Raw genomic sequence first — 11,924 nt, 5'->3', positions numbered from 1 at the left:
AGATCTCTCTTTAGTCACTCCGCCAACTGACATTCACCTAATAACAATGGGTAGTGATGTTCTGGATGTTACTTTCCAACGATGGTTTGTAGAGTAACACCCAGGGCAAAACATGACATAACCCACAGTAAAACATCCAGGTAAGGTTGAAGAAGTAACATGAAACAACTGTTCCATCAGAGGCGGCAATCAAAGTAGACCAAACCCTCAACAGACTTTCATTTCCCTTTCATCCTTTTATTTCCATGACTGGGAGATATCAAGGTGTTTCTACTGCCTTTATAGTGTGTAAACTGTTCAAGCCCCCATAATGCTAACAGAGTAGCAATTGTCTGGAGGGTTTGTTGGCCTCTGTAATCCCTACTCTTTTTTAGGCACAACACAGAGATGTAGCCTAATACGGTTTTGCATACATTTTGACAAGCTTGGGTTTCCCCCCCAAAAATGTCAATAGCAAGCTTTTTTTCTCACAGACATTTGTTTTTGATAATTCGTCAACAATGGCCTCAGTGTCAGGTGGTGTGTCCAGCTCCGTACATGACTACAAACACAAACCTGCTCCACTTTTGGAAAAGTACTGTTGATTTCCTCACTCTTCTTCAGGGGTGTGTAATGCCTGAGGATCTGCATTCAACATGTTCGGTCTGTTCTGCTCATTCACACCTGCCCATTCACACACCATTGAGCTATGAGAGACAGGTCGTCACGCCCAGGAGAAAACAGAGGGGGGGGGGGGAAACTACTTTTGCAACCATTCGTCTAAAATCGGATTTCACACACAGTTAAAATGTGGCCCGAATCTGAGAGGGAGAGAGAGGAGAGAGAGAGTATGGTGGGAGGGAAAAGGGGGGAGACCGGAGAAGGAGTGAGAGAACGAGGGAAGGAGGATGAGGTGGGGGGGGGGGGTTCTTCCTGTCGCCATTCCTCACTGCCCACATAGACAGCCAGGGAATCTGGGCGGACTGCAGGCCACATGACATTTCAGTCCCTCTGCTGCAGAGTGATGTGTTCCTCCGCTCTCCCGCCCTCCTCCTGCCCTTCAAAGCTTCCACATGTCATCTCCCACCACAAAAACAGAGGTGGGAAGACTCACTGGCGCTACTGCTGCCTCAGGGTGTCTGGCGCTAAAGCTGCCTGCAAATATAGCAGGGAGAGGAGGGGGAAGGGAAGGAGTGAGAGAAAGAGAGAGACGATGTGTACTAAAGCCAAGGGCATCAACGTGTGTGGATAGAAGCTGTCTGTTATTAAGGTGAGAGCAGAGAGACGAGAGCTGTCTGTTATTAAGGTGAGAGCAGAGAGAAGCGAGACAAGAGCTGTCTGTTATTAAGTTGAGAGCAGAGAGACGAGAGCTGTCTGTTATTAAGGTGAGAGCAGAGAGGAGAGAGACGAGCTGTCTGTTATTAAGGTGAGAGCAGAGAGACGAGAGCTGTCTGTTATTAAGGTGAGAGGAGAGAGACGAGAGCTGTCTGTTATTAAGGTGAGAGGAGAGAGACGAGAGCTGTCTGTTATTAAAGTGAGAGCAGAGAGATGAGAGCTGTCTGTTATTAAGGTGAGAGCAGAGAGGAGAGAGACGAGAGCTGTTTGTTATTAAGGTTAGAGCAGAGAGGAGAGAGACGAGAGCTGTCTGTTATTAAGGTGAGTGCAGAGAGGAGAGAGACGAGAGCTGTTATTAAGTGTCACTGCCCCAACCACACTGCCTGTCTCTCTCTCAAACAGACACGCAGCGGCTGACTGAAGTCAGCTAAGTCTCATACACCCACCCACACACTGGTAAAATGAAGAGACACTAAGACACTGTCTGTGTGGCCCTAGACCCCATCACAACCACAAAGACAAGGATGATACCCATAAAGGTTGAGGAAATGGAATAGATCGCACTGATCCTCCAATGTAGAATTCATGTGACTTAAATCTCTGTCACATTCTGTATCTGTTCCAGTTAGACAGCAATTTTCCCCAAGATACAGAACTTTCTGTGACTTTAAATGCCTACAGTAGATGGCCATTCATGGTGAATTGATGACTCTGGGCCAACTGATTGCTGCTTGAAGACCACTAAATGTGCAGATTGATTTAAGGCGTAATCATGCACTTGGCTTTTAATCTCCTGAGGGTTTCTGAATGAATTTACAAATGAATGAATGAGTAATTGGGTCAGAGACGAGCACATTTTGACCAAATGAAGCTGAGCTATCCGCTGCCTGCGAGACGACGACGCCACGAGATTTGGCAACAAGCACATCTCTGACTGGTCCAATTATGACCTAGCAATGTAAGGACAGACGCTGGAGACGAGAAGCAGGTACAGGGAGTGAACATTTAATAACCACGGACAGGAACATAATACGGACAGCATCCGGACAGGGGAAACGGAAATGACAATAATGGCGACACGGGGAACCAACGGAGGAACAGACAGTTATAGACGGGGCAATCAACAATGGGAAGGAGTCCAGGTGAGTCCAGTGAGCGCTGCTGCGCGTAATGATGGTGACAGGTGTACGTAATGAAGGGCAGCCTGGCGCCCTCGAGCCCCAGAGAGGTAGAGCGGGAGCAGGCGTGACAAGCAATAAGCACATCTCTGACTGGTCCGATTATAGGCCCTGGGGACCAAGTGGTGCTTACCAAGCAATTAGACATACTACTTAAATCAGGCAAAAAGAACATGTACACAGATGACTCAAACAGATGAGAGAGCCGATTAAATAACTAGCTTACAGCTGCTAATATGAAATTGACCTGACTGAACTATTCTGAATCTAGGTTCAAGTTCATGAGTAGAACCGTTTCATACATTGAAGCGCTCCACATTGATATTACCTCAAGTTAAAAATAAATAAATAAGCATTTCCAAGCAACTGTTTGTTGGCTGCCTCTTAAACTCTCACTCCCATGACAGCGTTATGTAGGCCTATGGGCATTCAGTGAGACAAACAAGCCTAAAGCGTCTCCAAATACTTGGACAACTTCAAAGCCTGTAGGTCATCTATACTTCGCTGGCCTCCGACAGAGCTCTCCAAATCAGTCACCGAGGATACTGTTGTGTTAGGAGGGTTTGTTGTGTTTGTGTCGCTCCAATGGAGCTGCACGCACCGTCATACAGCGTAACTGAGGAGATAAGGCGTCCACACGACCAGCTCCTGTCTGAGTGTGTTGCCAGGGGTCACCTTCACCGTCTACTGCTTGGTGATGACAGGTGCTTTCAGTTTGACTGGTTTGGAAGCTGCTAATTGTCTTAGTTGTGCGAAATAGGACCGTAAAGCATAGCGAAAACACCAGTATCTCCTCAAGAGAATCAAATCAACCAAATGATATTAAACAACACGTGTAGACTGACAGTGAAATGCTTATATACTGTACACGGGGTATCAGAACCGAAGTCGATGTGCAGGGGTACAAGGTAATTGACTTAGATATGTACATATGGCAACAGGATAGGTAATAAACAGTAGCAGCAGCGTATGTGATGAGTCAAAAAACGTTAGTGCCATAAGGGTCAATGCAGATAGTTCAATAGTTAACCAAATAGTTAACCCAACAGTCTATGACTTGGGTGGCTGGAGTTTTTGACAATTTTTTGGGCCTTCCTCTGACACCACTTGGTATAGAGGTCCTGGATGGCAGGGAACTCGGTCCCAGTGATGTACAGGGCCATACACACTACCCGAATGCCAAGCAGTTGCCATACCAAACGTGATCCAGCCAGTCAAGATGCACTCAATGGTGCAGCTGTATAACTTTTTGAGGATCTAAGGAACAATGCCAAATCTTTTCAGCCATTGTCGTGCCCTCTTCACAATTGTGTTGGTGTGTGTGGAACACGTTAATTCCTTAGTGATGTGGTCACCTAGGAACTTGAAGTTCTATACTCGCTCCACTACAGCCCCGTCGATGCGTATGGTGGCGTGCGCAGCCGTCCGTTTCCTGTAGTCCACAATCAGCTCCTCTGTCTTGCAGACGTTGAGGGAGAGGTTGTCGTCGCTCTCTGACCTCCTCCCTATAGGCTCTCTAATCGTCGTCGGTGATTAGGCCTACCACCTTTGTGTCATCAGCAAATTTGGTGGTCCTGCGCGGCCACGTAGTTGTCAGTAAACAGGGAGTACAGGAGGGGACTAAGTACTCACGCCTGAGGGGCACCCATGTTGAGGGTCAGCACGGTGGATGTGTAGTTGCCTACCCTTCCCACCTGGGGGCGGCCCGTCAGCAAGCCCAGGATCCAGTTGCAGAAGAAAGTGTTTAGTCTCAGGGTCCTGAGCTTAGTGATGAGATTTGAGGGCGCTACGGTGTTGAACGCTGAGCTGTAGTCAACAAACAGCATTGTCACATAGATTAAGTGTTCCTCTTGTTCATGTGGGAAGTGTGGAGTGCAATAGAGATTGCGTCATCTGTGGATCTGTTGGGGCGGTATGCGAATTGGAATGGGTCCAGGGTGTCTGAGATGTCAACAGAGCAAAGTAAGGCCAACAAAAGTATGTACAGATGTAGGATCTTAATTTGAGCCAATTTGCTACAGCCAAAATATAAATAGCAGAAACAGGAAATGTGAATTATTATGTCGATTATAACTAACGGACATTTTTGTAGGGGTTGAAAATCAAATCTGGAATTTCAAAGTGGAAATTAAAAACTTCAGAAGTGTTTTTAAACCTCAAATACACTACACAATTTATATTTCTCCTGCAACACAGTGATCAACCTAAGATACTACATCTGTAACATGTTGTAATAAACTTGTGAAAATAATACTCTCTCATACACCAACACAGCCATTCCAGAATGTTTTACCAACGGTTCTGTAGCCCTTTCTGTAAGGGTCCTTGCTATCTGGAATCCTTGGGAATTCCCTACCCCCATTGAAAATGAAATATAAACTGGTAAAGGTAAGGGTTAAGATAAAGGTTAGGGTTAGGTAAGAGTTAGGGTTAGGTAAGAGTTATGGTTAGGCTTAGGTTTTACAGTAGGGTCGTCACAAGGATCCCAGATAGCACTAAACTTTCTGTAAGAGCAGTACGCCTGCAGCGGTCAAGTGTCTACTGGTACAGGGTAGAATGAAGTCGTACACAATAGACACTGACCTCAGGCCAGTTTGGCACTTTATATCCTAAAGGCTTTGGGGTGGGTCAACTGATCCTAGTTCTGTACCTAGAACCACAGCTTCCCAGAGCAGTTCCTCCTACGCAACATGGGAGCAGGAGCAATCACAAAGAACCAAATTGGCCCAGCCTGCAGTGTCAGACAGTTGGGCTTTACCCTGACACAGAGAGCCTCAAAGTCCAAATTTATGGCTCTCTGGAGGAACCACACAGAAGTGCCACAGGGCACCAAACGAGAAAAACAACTTGAGGAACAAGAGAGCCGAGTGAGGCATTTAGGCCAACTCCAACAGTGAAAACTAAGATGATCATTTATAGTCAGAAAGCAGACTCATTCCAAAGCCTACCATTGTGAAGGATGAGAGTTTTTCTTGAAAATGTCAGTCTGTGTAAGATTGTTAGACAACAACAAAGCAATGAATGTGTAGTGGCAGCATCAGAGGTAATGCACACCTTTAATTGAGGGCACAGTAAATATTACAAATATATATGTGGTTTGTGTTGTCATAATGCAACAGTCATTAAGTGATTGGAAAAGCAAGAAAAGAGTTCAATTGTCTCCATAAACTTGAATCATGATAGTAGCCATAGTGTTTGAACTTGAGAAATGTCTGTTTTGTAAAGCTCTGAAATAAGAGGCTGATATAAGAAGAGATGGAAATATGCCGACAGTATGATGTCACAGAGATCTCCAAAAAGGGTCACAACCACAAACAAACAAAAGTAATAATACATGCCTCATTCTTACTCATCTCTCCTTCCTATTCAAAGTTTAGCCACATACAGAAGAAAGTTTCAAATTGGTTTGTAGCCTGTATGGGAATAATGTTGAGTTCAATTTTTAAGAATACATGACAATGAATGAAAGCCACACAGACTAAGACCTATTTAAACAACTACCGTCAAGACAAACAGGCTTGTTTTAGAAGTATGAATTCAAATGTCGGGTCGTAGTATTTTATAGGTTTAAATGTTAGACAAGACTGCCCTCTTCTGGAGAACTGAAGAAATACAAATTAATGGAAAGACTGGCCAACAAGCTCAATCTAAACACACATTCAAAGTGTTGTTGGACCATGAATTGTCCGTCACTTACATTTACAATTATTAATCAATCCATTTATCAATACTGTATTTTTAAAAAAAACGAATGAAAACGCTGCAATGTATTTAATGTATTCAATCTTATCTAAACATAGTTTTTCTTTTAGGGCTCCTAGCAGTAAAAGTGCATGAAGTCCTATTTTTTGTTAGTGTTCCGATTATTCAGTTATTTCTTTATTTTCAGACAATAACTCAACAACCAATTTGTAAAAGGTTGTAACATTTGGCATGAAGGTGAAACCCTGAAAGAGTAACTGGCATGCCAAAAGTGGCATTGATTGGCCCCTAGGTGGCGCTACAGTAATCAGTCAAATTCTAAAACACACAAAAAAATCCCATCTAAGCTGAGATGAGCTGGGTGAGCAGGGCATGTGAAAAGCAGGTGAACAGAAGGTCAGGTTCACTACATCTTTTACTAGATGCAGCAGCACAGAAGTCTACGGAGGAAACAATTGACTCTGCTCTTCTTCAACTTGACCACATCTCCTGGAAATTACACAGAGGATCAATGTCTCATACACACTAACCTTGCGAAAGAATCGAACACAGGCAAGTAGATGAGGTATATCACAGTGTGAAAAGACTTAATGACAAGGGACTCTGTGCAAACTTACCTGACTGGAGGTCAGCTGTTACCTCATTCATTTCTCAGTGTATAGAGGCCGTGCTCAGTGGAGTTGACCCAGGAGTCTCAGGTGGTGTTGTCAGCAGGTTAGTTGACACAGGAGTATTCACGCGCACAACAGACTGAAAGCAGAAAAGACACAATACCATTTTTTACAACCAATTTACTAATAGTGATCATTTCTATAAAAGTTTGAGAACTCAAAAAAGTTGTGTTGCTCACCTCAATGGTCTTTGGAGCTGGTGTTCGATTCAATCACCTTGCTCTCCTTCTGTCTCTTACTGGATGGGTTCAGATCAAAGTGTCACAGCTGGGGCTCGATGTCAGCCAGACGTTTCTCGACCATCATGTTGGCCACCATTAAACATCTCTCCTCATCCCCAGAGAAGGCTTCAATTCCCAGACCACTGGAGTGGGTGATAGTTGACACACTTCAGGTACTCCCAGTAGCTCTTACTGTCAGAGTCAGTACACTTCTCCAGCTCTGTGGATCTGTCAATGACTGTGGGATCTGTCAATGACTGTCTGAACCAGCGTGCAGAACTGCTTGGCCAAAGGGAAGGACGTTGACACTTTGTCGTTTGGTGCAGGAGGAGAGAGCTTCTCCAGGAATCGGACGACAATTTGCCTCAGAACGGCCTGTGCCGGGGGCAAAGCCTGGTGGAGGGCGCAGTGCCGGGCATACATAGTGTACATGACCAAGCTCACCTCCATGGTATTCATCATTACCAACTTTTTTGTTGTTCGAAGAGTCCTTGGCCTTCTTAATTTCTTCAACCACAAGATGAACCATGTGCCTCGTTAGCATGGTGGTGCTGTAAGTTGTGGCAAACTTTAAGATCTTCTCTGTGCCACCATAGTGAAGGTCGGTATGGATGTTTGTCATCTCAAGGATCTGGTCCCAGCCCAGATGCCAGTTGGCTTTCCGCTTCTTCTTCATAACTGACCCCCCACACAGCAAAAGCTGGTTGATGATGTCATCTGTGAGGGGCCGGTCATGAAGGTTGATGATGCCTTTCTCCAGTGTCCCACCATAGATTAGGATGGTTGTCAGACCAAAGCTGGTCCTCAGGAGCTCTGATGGGATCACCAGCTGGTCAGGGCACTTTGGAGGAACCTCGTTCCAATTGGCCACTGCTTTGGCCTCTGATAACCAACCATGAATAGAGCTGAATGTAATATAATCAGTGGGCGCTTCAAACAGTCTCTGGACTTTAGTGGTCACAGCTACAATGTCGGTGCTGATCAGAGAGAGACTTTGGATGAAAAGAGTCCTCTTCAGGTTCTCTGGGCTGCCTAGGCGCTGGATCTTATGGTTGAGTGAGTGGACCATCCTGACACCAGTGGAACGGGAGTAATAGACCTGAGGTGCAGGAGGGGCCTTCAGACCTGTTAGAAGTTCTCCACCACTGCCTTCACCATGGTGACAGCCAGATCACTCAGGGCCAGTCACAGGGGCCTTTCATCTGGTAGGGCCACAGGGCCTGAAGCAGCCTCGACAAGATGTTCACCACCACATTAGAGGAACAGCACAGCTTGGAGTAAGGATGGAAGGTTAAGCTCTGGGAAATGCTCGTCAGAATTCTTACGACCTCGTCGCAGACCTCAGGGTTGCTAAAAGATACGAGCCAGAGAGAAGGAAGAGGTCCCTGCACTAGTCATTTCACATACTGTAGCATCAGGGTATAGAGCAAGGAGCTGTAACAAAGAGAGTGAATGTGACTTGCAGGTTGGAGAGATCAATAGTATCGATGGCTAAGGTTGGGGGTTGACTGAGGTTTTTGGTCAAATCGCTGGAAGCCTGATGTTCAAGGTCCCTCATTCTGAATTAAGTTTGGGCTGCCACAGAAAACAGGAAGTGCCCATTGCAATGAGGAAAACATTTTGACATAAAAGATCAATGAGAATGTCAAAATGAGCTTGTGGCTACGTAAGACAAAAGAGCTCACTAACTATACATTTCCACTTCATTTATACTGTAGCTAAGTCTCTTAACAGGTTAGCTACGTCATTCCCTTTCTCTGCTTCCTTTCTGAGCCGTCAAATCAAATACGGAGCAACTCAACTTCCCAGCTATTTTTGTCCCCACTAATCTCACATAGATTTTTTTTATTGAGCCTATGACAGGGAATCACAGTGGTATTGTACATTCGTGTCAGGGTGCGTTCTGACGGTTCAAGAATCCAGATCGATTTGAAAATGCACAATGTCTGTTAACGAGATTGAACCATCATATAGGCCTAACTATAGTGTATGTTTGTTGATTTGAAGTTATTGCCCAAGCTAACAATTACAACAATTCTGCAACATGTTATCTTAAAAAAAAATGATATCAGAGAATATAAGCCGGACCAAAGTTATTATTATACATATTGTTTTTGTGTGATGTTTTTGGTTATAATGCGCATGGAAGATGTGTTTTTATGCTGATCCAAGGTCAGTTTGGCACTCTCACTAACTGTTTGTTTTATTATTTCACTTTGTCCTGCATTGTTGGAACTCTGAGCTTAATTTCACTGTACCATATAGTTACATCTGCAACCCTGTACATGTGACTATTAAACCATCACTAAGTTTGCTGACGACAAAGCAGTGGTAGGCCTGATCACCAACAACAATGAGCCAGCCTAGAGGGAGGAGGTCACAGAACTGGTAGTGTGGTGCCAGGACAACAACCTCTCCCTCAATGTGAGCAAGACTAAGGAGCTGATCGTGGACTACAGGAAAAGGCGGGCCGAACAGGCCCACATTAACATCAACGGGGCTGTAGTGGAGCGGGTCGAGAGTTTCAAGTTCCTTGGTTTCCACATCACCAACGAACTATCATGGTCCAAACATACCAAGACAGTCATGAAGAGGGCACAACAAAACCTATTCCCCCTCAGGAGACTGAAAAGATTTGGCATGTGTCCCCAGATCTTCAAAAGGTTCTACAGCTGCACCATCGAGAGCATCCTGACCGGTTGCATCACCGCCTGGTATGGCAACTGCTCGGACTCTGACCGTAAGGCGCTACAGAGGGTAGTGCAAACGGCCCAGTACATCACTGGGACCAAGCTTCCTGCCATCCAAGCCCATAAAATTGTCCATTCCATTCTCCCAAGTTATAGACTGTTTTCTCTGCTCCCGCACGGCAAGCTGTATCAGAGCGCCAAGTCTAGGACCAAGATGCTCCTCAACAGCTAAAATCGCCACCGGACTATTTACATTGACCCCCCCTCCTCCCTTTTGTACACTGCTGCTACTCGTTGTTTATTATCTATGCATAGTCACTTCACCCCCACTTACATGTACAAATTACCTCAACTAACCTGTACCCCCACACACTGACCCGGTACCGGTGCCCCCTGTATATAGCCTCATTATTGTTATTCTTATTGTGTTACTTTTTATTTTAGTCTACTTGGTAAATATTTTCTTAACTCTTCTTGAATTGCACTGTTGGTTAAAGGCTTGCGAGTAAGCATTTCACAGTAAAGTCTACACTTTTTGTATTCGGCGCATGTGACAAATAAAGTCTGATTTGATTAAACCCTAAACCTAATAATTTACCCCACTAAAACAGGAACTTTATCTAAGACCACTTGAAATAATGTCAGGCCTACTGAACAGAAGGCTACATTCCACAAGAGCCAGCGTGACAAGTTGTAACCCTGCCGCATTTTGAAAACGAAACAGGCAAGCGGGTGTCGTCATTTAATCAGGATTTGATCTGTTAACAAGCTAGCACAGAAAAAAAAGTTGTCTAGTCTTGAAATACACAAAGCAGTCTAGATTGTCAGTTTGTTACATAGAACAATATTTGAACACAGTGTGATATAGGTAACACTAGTTGAAATCCATTCATAAACATTTCTCACCTCAGTAGTCCACTAAGCCATCCCTACTCATTTGTTCCTGTTAAGATGAACCCCGGATTGTGCTAAGATAATCAATGAGGAATAAAGACAACGAGCCTTAGGGGCCATTAAAGCAGCTCTGTCAAACCAATGGGAGGTGAGGATAGGCTGCGTCCTGACTAAACTCACATGTTACGATCTGTGGCAGCCTGCCCATCTGATAACACACAGTACCTGTCAACACCAGATTACAGGCCACAACTCAGACATTTGGTGTCGTATATCACAGGTTGGTTGGTAGAGGCCTCTGTTTTGGAGAATGTACAGCGCCTTCTAGATGCAAGTGTCACGGGGTCGAACGTGACAGTTTCTAGGTCTGGGTTGAGCAAGCAGAGTGGAAGCAGAGGCAGACAACAAAAAAGGGAAGTTAACATTTATTTCCTTAAGGCATAGTTTTCTCCACAAGTTGAAATCAAAGTTCAGACACGTTCTCAGTTCACATTCCAGTTCCATAAATCATGTCCACACTTCGTGTCATTTTCTTATTCTTTTAGCTTTACAAGCCATGCTATTTAAAATACAACAAACCAACACAAACCAAACAAAAAGAGGCAGAGGAAGTGACACAGTCCAGCAGGCAGGCAACCATTTCTTCATACATTCTATTTTATCATACTCCATTTTAGCCATCTTCTCTCACTAAACAAAGCCATTACATGCTCTTCTCAAAAGTTCCACCATGCCTACAGACTGCATCACTTCCTGTTGACAGCCACTAAGAAGCACAAAACAGGTGGGTTTAAATACATGCAGCTTAAGTCACATGGCCAGGCAATGAACCAATAAAAATACTTGTTAGATTAAACATTGCAAATGAGTCACACCTGTGACATAAGTACAGGTTTAGTATATGATACCTTGGTCTACCCATATGGGTTGGCAGCGTGCAGGTTGAGCAGAGTTTGCCATTCTGGGACTATTCCACTGGTTGGTTAAAAATCAATTCTCAAAGTAATCATTGAATGTACAACCCCCACATCATCAAAAGAAAGCAATAAGTTCGAATGAAGTCAGGAACGCACAAGTCACATTTTTGCAAAGAGGGCTCAAATGTAATAATAGCCTACTTCCAGAGGACTATTGGAGGCCATTACCGGGTACAAATCAATTTGGCATGTCCCATTACTTAGTCCATGTACATGGTGAAGGATGCAACCAATCAAGAACAAAAATCTTTGAAAGAGAACCAATTCCAAGAGAGCA

This window comes from Salvelinus namaycush, chromosome 4 (assembly GCF_016432855.1).
Source record: "Salvelinus namaycush isolate Seneca chromosome 4, SaNama_1.0, whole genome shotgun sequence".
Taxonomy (NCBI): Eukaryota; Metazoa; Chordata; class Actinopteri; order Salmoniformes; family Salmonidae; genus Salvelinus; species Salvelinus namaycush.
This window is presented reverse-complemented; position numbering follows the sequence as displayed.